The sequence below is a fragment of the Leptopilina heterotoma genome, unplaced genomic scaffold (assembly GCF_015476425.1).
Source record: "Leptopilina heterotoma isolate Lh14 unplaced genomic scaffold, ASM1547642v1 Lhet_18, whole genome shotgun sequence".
NCBI classification, from domain to species: Eukaryota; Metazoa; Arthropoda; class Insecta; order Hymenoptera; family Figitidae; genus Leptopilina; species Leptopilina heterotoma.
In genome coordinates, this window is record NW_025110896.1 from 1,867,781 (window position 1) to 1,885,863 (window position 18,083).

Sequence of the window (18,083 nt, forward strand, 5' to 3'; positions counted from 1 at the left end):
AAAAATTCGTTTTAATTTAAAAAAATGTTTAATTTTTTTCAATTTCTTTAAAAAAAAAATGTGTGCTAATTTAAAAAAAAAATTTAATTTCTTTTTAAATTTAAATTATTTCTTAATGCAAATTTTAATTTAAAAAATTTTTAATTAAAGAATCACGTATGTTTCAAAGCCGAAAGGCAATAAACCATGTGTAATAAATAATAAATTAAAAAAATTTTAATTAAAAAATGTATTCATATAAATTTAATACAACATTTTCTCTGCATTTAAAAAAAATACTTCACCTAAAGATATAGTATTTTCAATCAAACATGTGTTAATTTAATTAATTAATTTAGTGATGAATTATAATTATATGATTATTATTTATAATTTAATTATTATCGTAGTGAATTATGATCTCGATAATAATCAATAATTAAAAAATAAATTAATTTAATTAAAGAATGTGTTAATTGAAGATACGCTGAGAAAAAATCCATTCGATTCAAATAATCAACAAAAGGAAGCAAAATAAATACTTGACTATTATTAAATAAATATTTATTTTTGTAAAATAATTTTTTTATATTTAATATTTATACCAATTTATATTAGTATTTAAAAATATGGACTTTACGGACCAAAAATTAAAAATTACGGACCATTTATGGAACAATTACTGACAAAAATATATCCAATCCAAGTCAAAAAGAAAACATTTTCCTTAAAACTATAAATTAATTTTTTCATGTTTTATAATAATTAAAAATAATTTTCAAATTCATTTGTTCACAATATTCAATTAAACTTTTTCAAAATTCAATTATTTTTAATACTATATTTTAATATTCAATTATTATCTAAAATTTTTAACTGACATTCACTTTTAAATCAATTTTTATTAGAAAATTCAACTAGAATTCAATTATTTAGATACAAAAATAAATAATTTATTGAATAATTGAATGTTTCTTAAAATTCAATTCCCATAAAAAATTGTTATCAACAAATTTTCAAAAAATTGAATTCTATCCACGAATTTTAATAAAATTTTTAAAAATAATTACATTTTTCGAGAAATTCAATTAAAATTGTATTAAAAATAATTGAAATTTTGCAATGAGTTTTATTATTTGTAAAAATAATTGAATCCCTAAGAAGAATTTTATTACTTTTGAACAATATTTAATTTTTGCGAAGAATATTATATTACTCTTGAAAATAATTGAATTTCTTTAATAATTTGTATCCAAAATTCAATTTTTTTCGTTTTTTTAACTAAAATTCTTCTATAAATGAATAATTTTTAATAAATTTTGAAAAAGTTTTTTAAGTATTTTCAAATTCATTTGTTTACAATTCAATTTAACAAAATTTCAATCATCTGTAAATTCTTCAATTAAATATATATTAGAAATTAAAAACTTTAAATAATTTTTTAAAAAAATCCGTAATCAAAGTTTCTCGAAAAAAATTAATTCCACAGAATTGTTAGCTAAAACTATGAAAAATTCAAATTTTAAAAGATTTTTATTTGAAACCTTTTCAAAATTCAATTATTTTTAAAAATTTACTCTCCAAAGCTTCTAAAATTCAATTATAATCTAAAATTTTAAATGAAATTCACTTTTAAATCAATGTTTATGAGAAAATTCTACTAGAATTCAATTATCTAAATACAAAAATAACAATTTATTGAATAATTACATGTTATTAAAAATTGAATTCTCATATAGAATTTAAAAATTTATTTTATCTATAAATTTTCAAATAACTGAATTGTTTTGACGATTTTTAAAAAAAATTTTTAAGAATTTTTTCGAGAAATTCGATTAAAATATTGTATTAAAAATAATTGAAATTCCCGTAAAAATTTTATTATTTATGAAAATAATTGAATAATTGCGAAGTAATTTATAAAAAAAAATTGTAAATAATGAAATTCCTGTGAAATTTTTATTACTTTTTGAAAATAATTAAAAGTTTGTGTAGAATTTTATTAGATTTTTTTTTAAATAATTGAATTCTTTGGGCAAATTTTATGAAAATAGTAGATATTGAAAATCATTAAATTGTGGAAAATTTTTGAAAATAATTGAATTTCGGAGAGGAATTTAATTATTTCTAAAAATAATTGAAATTTTGATAAGAATTTTTAAAAATGTTTGAACATAATTTAATTTCTGCGAAGAATTTTATTTCTTTTGAAAATAATTGAATTTCTGCAATTATTTGTAATTTTTCTAAAATTATCCTTTTTTCAAAAAAACAAACCTAGTTCGAGCACTGAAATCAAAGAAATTTTCTCTCAATCAAAGAAAAACTATTTTCCAATCAAAGATGCAAGTCAACGTAAACGACTTCTTTAAACTAACAACAACTTTTTATTCGGTGTGCACTTAATAAGTGATTTTCACTAAAAAAATAAGTAAAAAATAACTCATAAGTGTAGGCACACTTATTTTCCTACAAAGATGACTTTTGACGCACTAATATTTGCGTCAAAAAAAACATCTTTATAAAGTCTATTTTATCTGAGACGTATAAATTTTTTTTCCCGGTCTACAAGTTTTTTATTTTAAATAAAATTAAAAAAAACATCTTTTATTATTATAATTTTGTAATATTTCACTAATCAGTCGCTTACAACTTCCTATTGACCCATATTTCGAGAGTAATCTCTGAAATTCTTTCACAATAAATCGGACATCTTGTTAGTGTAGAAAAATATATATAATCTCATCAAAAAAAAAAAAGAAAAAATATCAAACATTTCTCTCGATAATATAAAGAAAGGAAATAAAGATTTCTACAAGTAATATACGAAATCCTCAAGAAGAAAACTTGATGTTTAAAGTAGTTCTCTTTCTCTCTGCGTATTCTTAGTCTATAGAAACCGTGTACAAGGTTTTAGTACCTTCACTCGAGAAAAAAAAAAAAAATCTAATCCAAAAAAACCCTCCCTGAGGCAAATCCTCTTGTTCCGCGTAATGTTTCCTCATCTCTTGAAATCGATACAGGTTATCGAGTTTATATACATTTTTTTTTAATCGCTACTTTTTTCTCTCCTTCCTTCCAAACCAAATATAATAATGTTTGTGCGGTCCATGTTAAAAAATGATCATAAGCTGGAAATGAAAAAAGAAAAATAAAAAAAATTGTCAGAGGGTGGATCCCCGCTAAGTGCCCCCTCCGATGAACCGCAAGCTGTCACAGTTATAAACCGCAGTTGTGTGTGCATCATCCGTGGAATACAAAGAAGTATGTTGGTCCATCGAAAGTAGTAGTATTATTATATTATATAGGCAGTAAAGTCAGCCCGAGGCGAGGTGTTAGGCCCAAACATACACAAAGGTTTGTGCTAACCGATCACCGCAATATTTTGACAATATACAATCGTTTTTGATAGAGGCCCAACACACATTTGCTTGGAAATTTATTTATTTTTTTCTTCCTTTTTTCCCCCCTTATAATAGTGTGTGTCATCCTTTTTAAAAAAGGAAAATCTGTGTAGGTAGAGATGACACACACACACACACACACACACACACACACACACATTGACACACAGACACAAATGGAAGGTCAGGATGACAGAAGGAGGAGTTTTTGGGGACTCATTGTCCGAAAAGTATACTGTGTGCGGCAAATGTCTCCTCCTGCCTTCAAGATCTTTCCCGTAACTATAGCTATTTCTCTTGGCCACAATGGCATGTTGCTATTGTTTACGTAATCCTATTATTCGATTTATAGAAGAGATGAAACACTTTTCAGTGATCCTCATTTCTATAAATGTGTATAAGTCACCTGGGGGGGGGAAGACACGGTAAAAAAAATTTTCTCTCTCTCGATTTTCAAGGAGGTATCGTTTGACTTTTTTTTTTCTCTCTATATACAATTTTTCAAAGAGGAGCCTTGATCTGGACCACCAGCCTCCTTTTGATCTCTCATAGATTTAAAATATTCGTTGAAAGAAGTAAAATTCGACAAATGCGGGAGGTCTCTTTGGCGGGTGTAAACGAGAGCAACAGTAGCTTTGATTCTTGAAAAGAAAAACGATCGTCCTTTTTTTAATATGTTTTAGTGGAGAAAAGGGGCGGATATTTTGGCAACACTTCTTTTTTGTGTAGGGAAATTTCTTCCTCTTTTTTTTGTATGATACTTTTTGTATCACTCCTCTACCACTTCCGCAATATACGGTTTTTTTTAGTACACATGCCATAAATTGACTAGACACAAGGTTTTACTTATTTTTCTACAAAGGAAACATTTTTTTTTGACAAAACATTTTTTTTATATATATATAGAGCAGCGACAATTGAATTTTATTTTATAGTTGTGGGGATTTTTTTTTATTTAAGATCTTAGAATTTTTCAAGGAAATTTCCATTTATCGTTCGGTCAACTTTTTGTTCGTAATTTAATGGAAATTAATTAGAGTGAGGAATTTCGGATTATTTAAATTATTGTCGTGGGACAATTGTGATAGAGGCGCAGCTTCTTAACACATTTTAGATTAAAAGGAAAAAATTTACATTACAATTTAGAAAGAGAGGAAAATTTATCATAACAATTGTATTTCATTAAGTGGTAGCATTTTTAGAATTTCTGAAGTTTTGTTTAAGAGAAATTTTATTCAATTTATTCCCTTAAATTTTTATTTTTACTATAATTTTACATTATTTTATTTATTTTGTTTCCTCATAGAGAAAAGTTTGTATTTATTTATCTGATACTACCTATTATTTATTATTATTATTTATTTATTACTTTTATTTATTTTTTAATAATTTTTTTTAACTGATGCGTTATTATAACTTTTTTCCCAATTCTCCAAGTGGTACACGAAAGAAAAATTTATTTGATTCAAGTAAAAAATTACTTGTCTATTATAAAAAAAATATTTACTTGAATCAGGTAATTTTTATTTTCTAAAATTAGTAAAAATGTTTAATAATTTGATTTAGTGACTGAATTTTTGTTTTTAAATTAGTTAATTTTTACCAATAAATTAGTAGAAATAACTATTTAATAGAAAAAATTACTTATTCAAAAGCAGAAAGTAAGTCACTAATTAAAATTACTAAATATTTTTACTAATTCAAATTTAAAGAGTAAATCAATTAAATGGTATTTGCTGCAAATACTGAAATCATTGGTTCAAATACAATTTATTAAATGTTTGCATACAATCTATTAAATTTCTTTAAATAATTGAATTCTTTTTGGAAAATTTTATTAAAATCGTATAGATATTGAAAATCATTGAAATTAGAAAAATGCATTTTATTTTTGAAAATAATTGAAATTATAGGACAAGAATTTTTTTGATATTTATGAAAATAAATGAACTTTGGAGAAAAATTTTATTATTTATAAAGATAATTGGAATTTTGACGAAAAGTTTTTTCAAATTTTTGAACATAGTTGAATTTTATAAGGAGAATTTGATTTTTTTTTTTAAAGTATAATTGAATTTCTACAATTATTTCTAATTTCTCAAAAATTGAATTTTTTTTGTGTTTTCAACAAAAATTTAAATTAGAAAAATTTTTAAATTCTATTATTTTTAAAATTGCTAATTGTTGCTAATAATTATTTATTTTTCAATGGAAATTTGGTTCTAATAAATATTTATTTTATACTCAAGTGAAAATTATTTGTTGCAAATAATTATTTACTTCATTTAAATATAAATTATTTATTGCAAAAAATTTATTTCTGTATATTTAATTATCTACTTATTAGTTAAATTTTTCTTATTTATAAATAAATTTTTCACTTCGTAGATCTTTGAAAATTATTAAGTTATTAAAATTATTAAAATCGGAGGAAATAGAGAAATAAAAATTGCTATAACTATTTATAAACTTATTATAAAATAATGAAAGATGATCCGAAAATTTCTTAAATAAATAAGTTAATTAAATATAGAAATTTCTTTCTCTTTTAATTAATTATTATTATATTTATTTATTTCAAAAAATATGTTTGAATCTTTTTTTTTATTGACAAGTTTATAAATAATTTTATTCTATAAATTCTTAACGAAATGTAGTAGGTAATAGCTAGTTAATTCTATTGATAATAAATAAACTAAATATCTAATAAACAAATGAAATAAATAATTTGAATAAATAAATAAATGCAAGAAATAAATAAAATTAATAAAATTAATTAATTGAATAAATTAACTGAATGACTTAAACAAAATAATGAATTAAATAAACAAATTCATTTTTTATTAATTTATCAGTTCATTTATTTAATTATTATTTAATTATTCTTATTTAATTTATTCATTTTAATTTATAAATGAAAATATAATATATTTAGGCACATTTCTCCCTTGCAGTTTGGGAATTTTTTTTCTATAATTCATGGAGTAAGGAAATTTTATTTTTAGGGCCAATTCGGCTTTGTAACAATAACCTCAGCATACCAGGGGTTTTGTTATATATACATGTGAAAGAATTGTTAAATTATTTAGAGCATATTAAGCCCACAGGACTTAAGAATTCGCGTGTTATACGCGTTTCTCATGCATTTCCAACTACCTAAGAGTAGGGTGTATTGCAAAGAGAGAAAGAGGAAAAAATTCAATAGATTAAATTTTTCCGAATAAAAAAATTTTTTGCTCTCTCTCTCTCTCTCTCTCTGACTTTTTAATATACCTCCAAAAAATTTATTAATATATTTAAATGAACATCATTTAAAAGGATTATCTACTTTTATATCACCTGCTTTGTCAAAAAAGAAACTTTTTCATTAACCGTCACTTTTTATTCTCTTTTTTCCGTAAAAAAAAATAAAATAACCGTATTATGGTTAATAAAAGTATATTAAAATTCAATATTTCTTGTCGGTAACATAAAGAGTTCTTTTGAAATTATAGAAAATCTTCTAGTTGATTCATGGAAATATGTGCCCATAAAATTCCTTTGAATACCCATATACACATATAAATGCATCTCAATAGGAATTTATAAAATTTATAAAGTGCAGTAAAAAAAATAGTGTGAAGTATTTTTTTTTTACTCGAGAATTTTATTCTTATATTGTAAATTAATATTTAGAAAAAATACATAAATATATTAAGAATTAACTTTTTAATCCCTTTAAGATATAATTTCCTGTTTTCCTGCAGGAAAAAAATAGTTTTAAGATCTATTTGCAAGAAAGTGAATAAAATTTCCTTTTTATTACAAAAATCTATTTAGTTACGCGCATATGTTGTGACATGTGTGTATAGAATTTTCTATTTTTTATTTCGTTTAATTGAATTTTTATTTTCCGTATATCAAAAAAAAGAGGAAAAAATCAATAAAAAGTTATAGTTAACTTTCAAAATTTTGTAAATGTTTATATAAAAATATCTCTTCTCTTTTTGAGTTATATAGAGAAAATTGAATATAGAAGGAGAGAGTAAATAGAAAATACTTTCACCTTTCAAAAGTCAAAGCTTTTAATATAAAATCTATTCTTCGATTTCAATTTAAATTGAGAATTGTTCATTGCACTATATTTAGACAGAAAATTAATCGTCATAAAACGAAATAAACTCTTTTTAAATTGATACCCTTAAAGTGAAAAAATAAATTTACCTGAATCTTTGTTTATTATTTTATCTATTTTTATGTTTATCTCTATTTTTATTATGTTTTTATTACATTTGTTTATGTTTTTTATATTTTTTATTGTATTTTTTATATTTGCTATTATATTTTAATTATATTTTTATTCTATTTTTATTATATTTTTATTATATTTGATCCTAAAATTTTATTAAATTTTCATTATATTTTTACAATAAAATTAATTCTAATTCAAATTATTTAATTTTTTTCCTAACAAAATAAGTGAAAATAATCACCCAGAAAAATGTTTTATTCAATACAAATGCAATTTATTTGAGTAAAATAAAAGGGTGTTTGTCACAGAGCCCACAAAATTATTTATTTGTTTTAAGAATAAAAATTTTATTTCGTACGAATACAATTTTTATTGATACCAAATAAAATTTATATACTTCTACGCAAACGAAAATTTATTTGAAATGAACAAAAATTTATTTATACCAAACAAAAATTTATTTGTACCAAACAAAAATTTGTTTGAACTAAACAAAAATTTATTTGAACTGAACAAAAATTTTTTTAAACCTAAATAATATTTATTCGAAACAGAAAAATAATTTAATAAACTAAGTCAAATATATTTTTTCTGGGTGTAAAATTTTTTAACTTGGTAAAATAATTTTTAACGACTTTGTAAAACAATTTGTGACGAATTTCGTTATGAATGTAAATAATTCACAAAATTTCAAAATCAATTGAAAAAAAAAAGAAATGTTCTTCAAGAGAAAAAAAATTCTTAATTCCCCCCTAAGTTCCAAAAGTGATTATATTTACAGAAACACTTTACTACTGAGATATTAAATATCATAGAATACGTCGAGTAAAAATAATCACAGAAAAGTGAGTTTAATTGAACGCACTTTTAATATAACCCTCTTAATACTTTTTTCGGATGAGGGGGACCACATCGAAAATAGCAAATATTACTTGTCTCACATTACCCGCATTCGTATCTTCTTACTCTCTATATATGTTGCTCGCGCCCCTGTTTGACTTGAATTTACTGCACTCTCTCTCCTTTTCTCGAAAATCGAAAGTACATTCGAGCCTGTTTAACTTGCTGTTATATTTTCTTAGTAATTCTAATACTAAGTATTGGATCTATTTATATATATATACACACATTTTCTGTATATATATAAAATGTGTGTGTGCATAAGTGGAGCAGATTTTTGCAAGGAACAACTTTTGACCACCCCCAAAATGGAAAAGCAATGTAACGTCAATCCCAAAACTTTAGCATGACCGATCTAATGATCCTGAACAATAGGGATGAAACGTACATTGAATGGACCACATATGGGGGTGGTAAAATGGACTCCTGATTTTCTTTCATCTCATCTAGCATCAGGACTTGCAAAACTATATATATATTGTATATCTACACATTGTGTTGAAAAGTCATCCACATTAATGAAAAGTCAACAATATTGTTATACGTCAGCTTTGAAAAATACATCTTTCCCTTCCCTTTTTTTTGAAAGCAAAGTGCTTTTATATATAAATATCAAGAAATCTGAATCCGCACCTGCATTATATTAAATAAAAAGTAAAATAGCTACATTAAAATAAATATCCCTTGTATTTTTTATAAATGAAAATAATATTCACTCTACTGTTTAAAATTTACGTATTTTGTCATTATTTTTTATTTTTCGATTTTTTTTTTTAATTATGATCTTTAGTATAAAAAGGTATAATTTTTTTATGTTTATCTTTAATATTTTATTTATATGATATAATAGTGTACTATATTATATTATATATACTGCTATATTATGCATTTTAAGAATTTGATATTCTAAAATTATACACGATATGATTTTTATTCCTTCTTTATTATTTTATACAAGCTCCATAAAAATAATTTTCATATTTCGAATGTGAGACATTTTTTTACGATTAATTAAAAAAAAAAGTCATCTTAATGGTTTTTCTATATATTTTCGAAATGGATTTCGAAAAAAAAACTTTTTCTCATTCACCGAAAATTAAAAAAGTTTTCTGGGTTATAACCATCATTAGGTGGAAAGAAAAAGTTTTTCTTTCGGAAATATTTATAATACAGAGAGCAAAAAAAAGTGTAATATAACTATTATATGATAATTTTGCGATACATTGAATATTATTACTTGGCAAAAGAAAAAGTAAAATAAAAATAAAAGCAGAACTGGAATTTAACGAGAGGAGTAGAAAAAGAATTTAGCTTCACTTATTAATGTAATTTTTATACTCAACTAGAATTTCTTTTATAGTCTCCAAATTCGATTCAGTTGGAAATAAAATAACTAATTATTATTTAAATTCACTTTATTATATTAATTAAAAATTAATCATTAATAGTTATTTTATTAAAAATTGCAATTGGGAAAAAATCAATTAATACTTTAATTATATATAAACCTACAAGTTTCTATAATTTATTCAATTCTTCAATTATTTAATTATTTAATTAATTAACTGTTAATTATTTAATTAACTGTTAGGTAATTTAATTTTTGTATTTAATCATTCAATTAACTTCATTAATTAAATTAAATTAATTATTTTATTAATTCAATAAATCCAATTTTTTGCAATTAAATTCATTACTTTAATAATGTAATTAATCATATGCTAATTTAATGAAATTAATTTTTTTAATAATTTACTTGACACTAACAAAAAGTATAAAATGTAACAAAAAACACAAAATACATGGAAATATTCAAGTACTTTTACACCCTGTTTAAAAGAAACATTTTTTTTTTGCAGTGCTGTTGCAGAAAAATAAGTTTTTCAAACAAGGGTAAAAGAACCTTTTTTATAGAAAAAATAAATAAAAGAGAACAACATAGTGACACAAAAATATAAATATTAAAATAATTAAATATGCACTGGAACTCCAGTTTTAGAGAAACACATTCGCAACAAAAAATAACGATTATTTCAGTACCGGCTTTAGGGCAATGTGAAACAATAAGCTCGCAGAGGGCGTCTTGCATTGGAAGACGCCGTAATTATACGCAATGGCTGTGAGAAAACTTTTTTCTCCGTTCGGGGGAGGGATGCCATTGTATTTTCCACACACAACGCAAAAGTGATTAAAGCCGGCACTTCCTCATTTCTCTACCTACCCCTAGCTATATCTCTAAACGCGGAATCAATCTCAATCACACTTATAGACAATTTACCCCCCAGCCTACACCTAAAAATTCCTAAATTTTATTTACAAAATGAAAAAATTAAAAAAAAATTTATTTCTCTTTATGCAAATAAAATACATTCACTCTACGATCATCTTTCATACCGCCAAGGTGCAAAAAGCCTGCACTAGAGATAAAGGGCACGTTAGGCTCACCATACGTCCCGGGACGCATCCGCCACCTTAGCTCAAAAATCACTCAAAAAAAGGAAAACAAAATTCCTGAAATAAAATACTAAATTAAATCTTTCAATGCCATTTGTGAAAAAATCAACTTTTCACTAATAATTAAATAAAAAATTAACTAATCAAATAAAATACATAAATAAAAAATTGTCATTTATTCAACAATTGAATAAAATATTAAATACTTGCAAACGAAAATACAATCGAATGAAGCAGTAAGTAATTTTAATAAATAGTTTTAAACAGCAAATAATTAGTAATTGAATATAAATGTAATATTTTGAACTCGAAAAATATATATTGTAAAGAATTCTAAAATTAATAAGTTAATACTTGAGATAATAAATAAAAAATTTACTACTTTTAATAAACTCGACATAAAAGAAAAAGTTACTTGCATTAGTTATGTTATTGAAAAATGGTAAAGCAAAGTAAAGCAAAATGGCATTGAAAAGTAAACAATTCAAATGACAAACATATATAAACGACAAAAGATACATTGACAATAATATTATTTACGTAGTAACTAAAAAATTCTACAAAATAATAAAATTTGTCAATGCTGTCACTATGTTGTTTTTGTTCCTTCCCTGTTTTTCAAAAATTTACTAGTTACTTTTAAACAATGCGATATTTAATTATTGAGAATATTTAAGAAGCAAATAAAAAATTTAAAAGATTAAAGTTATGCTAAGAAAATTAATTTTGAATTTATAAGTTAATTTAATTGTAATTGTCTTGTTGAATAAAGAGAAGTATGTATATATTTATTATGCAGTAAGTAATAGCTAAGTAAACTAAATTAACTATTAATTTAAAAAAAATAATAAATAAAAAATAAATAGTAAAAAATTTTAACAATTTTGTCAAGAAAAATTAATTTCTAATTAATTTCTCAATTAAATAATAATAATTTTTATTAATCAATTTGATTTCAATTATATTTTTAGGAAACAAAAGAGACTCAATTATCTATGGCAACAAGGAAGGAATTAATTTGAAAAAAATTTAAACGTTAAGAAAGTATTAACAACCATTGACTTATCAAACGGCGAGTCCCACGTTGGTCGATGGATGCTCCGACATCGCGCCTCCTCTTCGTTGAAAAATGAGTTGTGAGTAAATCCAAAAAATCCTTACACGGTAAATGAGTGTGTTTACCGGGTCTCGTTATATTTGAACAAATCCTTTTTTTCCTCTAGGTTATTACTTGAATATATTGACGATATGAACTGAAAGTAAAAAGAAATAAGTCTTCGATAAAAAAATAAAAACAGTTTAGAAAAACAATTAAATATAATAAATTTGCAAATTATTTAATTCGTTTTTAGATTCACACTTGAATCCATTTTAAAATTATGACTGTAAAATTATGTTAAAAATCTCCAGTCGATACTAAAACAAAACACACTTTTAGGTTAGAAAATGACAATTCGAACTTCGAAATTATTTAAACTCCACAAATGTTACGAATTTGATTCATAATTCAATGAAAGTAATAATTAACAATTATCAATCATGCAGTTAATAAAAAAATTACAATTGATAATCTTATGTCTTAACAACAATTGTTGATTTCAATCTGCGGTCGACAGTAAAAAGTAAACACACTTTTAGGTTAGAAAATGACAATTCGAACTTCGAAATTATTTATACTCCACGAATATTACGAACTTGATTCAGAATTCAATGAAAGTAATAATTATCAATCATGCAGTAAATAAAATAACTTGCAATTGATAATCTTATGTATTAACAATTGTTACTATTTACTTGTAACGCTTATAACAAATAATCACAAATGCAATGACACAATAATTGAATAAATGTACGATTGTCATATTTTATGTTATGATATTGGCAACCCTGCCACCTAAATTGTAAATAATTTTATAAAATTTATTTCAACGATTTACGAAATAAATGATAATATCAATATTAATTTCTATTATTATTATTATTCATTTTTCTAGTAATATTTCTATATTTTATTTTCATAAGATTAAATAATAATCATATTTACCTTATTTGTATCTGTAAAAATTCATTCATTTCTTTCACTGTCATTGTAATGTTGAAAAAGTTTCACTTGTTCCAGTTCCATATATTTAAATAAATCAGAGCTAACTTTACTTTAAATTGTACGAAAAAATATTTATTTCGTAACACACAAGTTTACTAATTATCGAAATAATTGCTATGAAATGCAAAGAATCTAAAGAAACAGCTGAGATTTACAGCAGACTAAAATTGGAACAGCGCCGCCAATCAGCAAGCAGCGTAAATAATTGAAAAAGTGATGAAAAAAATTTCTTCGAGCTGCGCAGATTCTCCGTCGTGTAGCGCCATATGCGAACTGCCGCAACAGTGCAAAAACGTCCAGTATTTATACGGTTGGAGGTGAAGACTCCTTGCGCTCTCTGATTGGCTGCGCCGTCTTTATCCCCAACCACGTAAATACGGGACGTTTTCGCACTGTTGCAGCAGTTCGCATTTGGCGCTACACGACGGAGGATCTGCGCAACTCGAAGAAATTTTTTTTCATGACCTTCGCTATTATCTGCTGCTTCCTGATTGGCTGCGCTGTCCTGATTCCTAATTACGATGAATATGAACAGTTTCTTTTCACTCCTTGCAGTTTGCTGTAATTATTTCGATAATTAATATATATCTGTGCAACTGGAAAAGATTATTTTTCTGGATCTTTTTACTAAATGCAAATATTTATTGATTATTGTTACAGAGTGTCGAATTCGAAAGATTGGAGTGATCTGGCAGTCGTAGAGTCTCTTTTTCTAATAAATATGGTAAGAATTCACTATTTTTAAAATATTATTTCAGTTTTTTATTAAAATGAGTTTTAAATAAATAAAGTACGCAAGAGAATAACAATTTCAGGTTTTAATGTCTGTATTCGTCAACCGCGCACTGGTTCCCGTCTTTACCGACAGAAAAGTAACTAGACGCCATTTTTTTACTGTTTCAGCAGCAGAACAAAGATGGCGCTTTACAACGGAGAATCTGTGCACTGCGCAAGCATAACAAAGCAAATTTTTTTATTTGTTGTGTTGCTTGCTGACTTGCTGTGATGTTTTAACTTCAAAATGTGGTAAATATCTATTTTCCTGCAGTTTTTGCATTCACAGTAATTATTTCAATGATTAATGTACCTGTGGCACTTAACTTTTCAGATTCATTGTGGAGATCAACACCATCGCTGTGTCAAAGTAACAAACCGGAGAAATGACAATTTAATCAATTGCAATCATGTCAGTGGAAGAAATAAACAAATGTTCACGAATCTAAACCATCGAAACAAAAGGTAAATCTTATAGGTATTATTATTTATTTTATGAATCGTAGAATAAATACCAATGAACAATCGAAACCATTGCAGTTTAAATGAAAATAAAATTCTGAAAAATACGCTTTATATTTTATGGATGTAAAAATCGAAATATAATTACTATTTATATTCAAAATAATCAATAATTTTATTGCAATTTAATTTTATTTCATTTTTTCGTAATTTTTAATTCAGCTTTTAAATTATGTATCAAATTCGTTAATTTTCGAGGTTAAAATTTTGTTTTCCATTTTCTAACCTAAAAATTTGTTTTTCTGTTGTTGACCGGATCGTATGAAATATTAAAGATATAATTTAGGAAAGATTGAAATGTTCGATACATTATTATCGTCAATTATCATTTTAAATTATTATTATTGTTTATAATATATGAGTAGAATCATTTTTGTTCCATTTAATAATTTAACAATTGATATGTTTTAACCGAAAGGAATATTTTAGCAACAAGTTTACTGTTATTACAATTTAATAATTAGGGTAGCCACAAGTTTCAATTTATCAATTTCCCTGACAATTTACTAACATTAAAAAATGTTAATATTTTTGGAAATATGTAATTTTAAAAAATTAAAAGCTTATTTTCATTTTAAAATTTACCTTTAAAGCTTTTTCATTAAAATTTTTGATAATTCAATTATTTTTAAAATTTGCAATTAAAATTCTACAAAATTTGGTTTTCAAAAATTATAACAAAATACTTAAAATAAATTAATTATTTTCAATTATATTTTATAAAATTTTAACTATTCAAAAATGATTTTTGAAGGATTTATTTACAATTATTTTTTGCATTATAAAAATCAATATAAGTTTCACTTTTTTACTAAAAATTGTCTTATTTTGTTGCAATGTTTGGAAGAAAAGTCAAAAAAATCTCAATTTTCTTAATTTTCTTGACAAACAATTTTTTCATGACATTTGCCTGACTTAACTGACAAAAATTTTGTTTTAATCTTAATATCATGGAAATTTTATCATTTATCACCTGAAAATCATAGATAAATCATGGAATTTTATAAGGAGAAATTTTTAGGAACCCTGATAATATATTATTTGTATGCTTCTTGTGCACTTCTTAATAATAATAATTTAATACTTTTATTAACATTCGAATTTTTTGTAGGTTCAGTTTATGGATAATTGAAGGAGAGTTGCGATAAAATTTCAATTTATGGAATTTAACCAAATTCCTCACTATCCTTCATTACCTTCAATCTTGCAGTGCATCTGTCAAGTCACTGACATTGAAAACCTTCAACATGTCTCACCTGCGAGAAATTTTTTTCCTTATTGATATTGGATACCTAGGACAAGAAAAATTACAATGCTGCCATCGTATCTCTTTATAACAAGGCGATTATTACAGATGGTGAGTTTATACTTTGAATAAATCTCACAGAAATTTTAACTTTCTTCACGAAAGTAAATAATATTATTTAAACTTTCAAATTTATTTTGTTTATTTCTTTACTTTCAATTAGTTTCAAAGAGTTTAATTTTTTTATTAATTAATGTTAATAAAAATTATTTTAACTAAATTTATTTAGATAATATTTTTTTTTTTTTATTTAGTTAATAATTAATTTTTATTTTATTGACATAGTTAATAATTCATTTTTGTTTAATTTATTCAGTTCATAATTAATTTTTATTTTATTGATGCAGTTAATATTTTATTTTTGTTTAATTTATTTAGTTAATAATTAATTTTTATTTAATTATTGTAGTTAATATTTAATTTTTGTTTAATTATTATTTATTTTTCGTTTTGAGTCCACATTGGAAGAAGAACCTAAAAAGGAAAAACAGAAAGGATGTGGACAAAGGAAAGGACACCCGGCTCACCCAGAAGTGTATTCACCGTGCAGGGATCTTCTGCAGGGACCCACCACTGATTTTGCTGTAGAGGAGGCGCGATCGCACAGCATCCATCGTCCAACGTGGGACTCGCCGTTTAAACGTCAGCGATTTTTAAATTAATCCCTTCCCTGTTTTAATTAACGATTGAGTCACTTCTGTTTAATCAAGAAGACAATTGCAATTAAATTAACTCATAAATTTAAAATTAATTTTCTTGATACAATTTTTAAATTTTTTATTTGCTTCTTAAATATTCTCAATAATTAAATATCGCATTGTTTAAAAGTAACTAGTAAATTTTTGAAAAACAGGGAAGGAGCAAAAACAACATAGTGACAGCATTGACAAATTTTATTATTTTGTAGAATTTTCAGTTACTACGTAAATAATATTATTGTCAATGTATCTTTTGTCGTTTGTATATGTTTGTCATTTGAATTGTTTACTTTTCAATGCCATTTTGCTTTACTTTGCTTTATCATTTTTCAATAACATAACTAATGCAAGTAACTTTTTCTTTTATGTCGAGTTTATTAAAAGTATAGTAAATTTTTTAGTTATCTCAAGTATTAACTTATTAATTTTAGAATTCTTTACAATATATATTTTTCGAGTTCAAAATATTACATTTTTATTCAATTACTAATTATTTGCTGTTTAAAACTATTTATTAAAATTACTCTTTGCTTCATTCGATTGTATTTTTGTCTTCAAGTATAAGTATTTAATGTTTTATTCAATTGTTGGTTTGATTAGTTAATTTATTATTTAATTATTAGTGAAAAGTTGATTTTTTCACAAATGGCATTGAAAGATTTAATTTAGTATTTTATTTTCAGGAATTTTGTTTTCCTTTTTTTGAGTGATTTTTGAGCTAAGGTGGCGGATGCGTCCCGGGACGTATGGTGAGCCTAACGTGCCCTTTATCCCTAGTGTAGGCTCTTTGCACCTTGGCGGTATGAAAGATGATCGTAGAGTGAATGTATTTTATTTGCATAAAGAGAAATAAATTTTTTTAATTTTTTCATTTTGTAAATAAAATTTAGGAATTTTCAGGTATAGGGTGGGGGGTAAATTGTCTATAAGTGTGATTGAGATTGATTCCGCGTTTAGAGATATAGCTAGGGGTAGGTAGAGAAATGAGGAAGTGCCGGCTTTAATCACTTTTGCGTTGTGTGTGGAAAATACAATGGCATCCCTCCCCCGAACGGAGAAAAAAGTTTTCTCACAGCCATTGCGTATAATTACGGCGTCTTCCAATGCAAGACGCCCTCTGCGAGCTTATTGTTTCACATTGCCCTAAAGCCGGTACTGAAATAATCGTTATTTTTTGTTGCGAATGTGTTTCTCTAAAACTGGAGTTCCAGTGCATATTTAATTATTTTAATATTTATATTTTTGTGTCACTATGTTGTTCTCTTTTATTTATTTTTTTCTATAAAAAAGGTTCTTTTACCCTTGTTTGAAAAACTTATTTTTTCTGCAACAGCACTGCAAAAAAAAATGTTTCTTTTAAACAGGGTGTAAAAGTACTTGAATATTTCCATGCATTTTGTGTTTTTTTTGTTCATTTTACATTTTTCAGCAAGTTTGAAAATATTTTTTCTACAATATTAACGAGTGGAAAATGTCAATTTTGCTGATTAGATTGAATAATTTGCATTGTAATAATTGCAATTTCGTGATTTGATTTTGTGTGAGTAATTGGTTTACTTTGACATTTACTCTGAAAGTGCATTGGAAAAGTAATTTATTTGATTCAAAAAGCCGATTAATTGACTGTTATTAATTAAATATTTACTTGAATCAATTAATATTTATTGAAGTCAATTAAACGGTATATTTGAATCAATAATTTCAGTATTTG

At 24.4% G+C, this 18,083-nt stretch overlaps 2 long non-coding RNA genes across 5 annotated transcripts in view; one reads left to right on the forward strand and one right to left on the reverse strand.

Annotated features, from left to right (window-relative positions):
• LOC122499906 overlaps positions 1-13,330 on the reverse strand; it is a 116,069-nt gene extending 102,739 nt beyond the window's left edge. The window contains exons 1-2 of the long non-coding RNA XR_006301402.1: positions 13,013-13,330; positions 12,024-12,221 (exon numbers count right to left, since the gene is read on the reverse strand). This is a non-coding gene — a long non-coding RNA (uncharacterized LOC122499906). The remainder of the gene's footprint in view (positions 1-12,023; positions 12,222-13,012) is intronic.
• LOC122499905 lies at positions 11,981-15,682 on the forward strand. Of its 4 annotated transcripts, none has more exons than XR_006301399.1 (5): positions 11,981-12,104; positions 13,733-13,796; positions 13,976-14,098; positions 14,181-14,311; positions 15,480-15,682. It is a non-coding gene; the product is annotated as an uncharacterized LOC122499905 (long non-coding RNA). The 4 variants fall into 4 exon arrangements; XR_006301400.1 differs by having other exon boundaries at positions 13,979-14,098; XR_006301398.1 differs by lacking the exon at positions 11,981-12,104 and adding an exon at positions 13,495-13,633.
• The last annotated feature ends 2,401 nt before the right edge of the window (positions 15,683-18,083 follow it).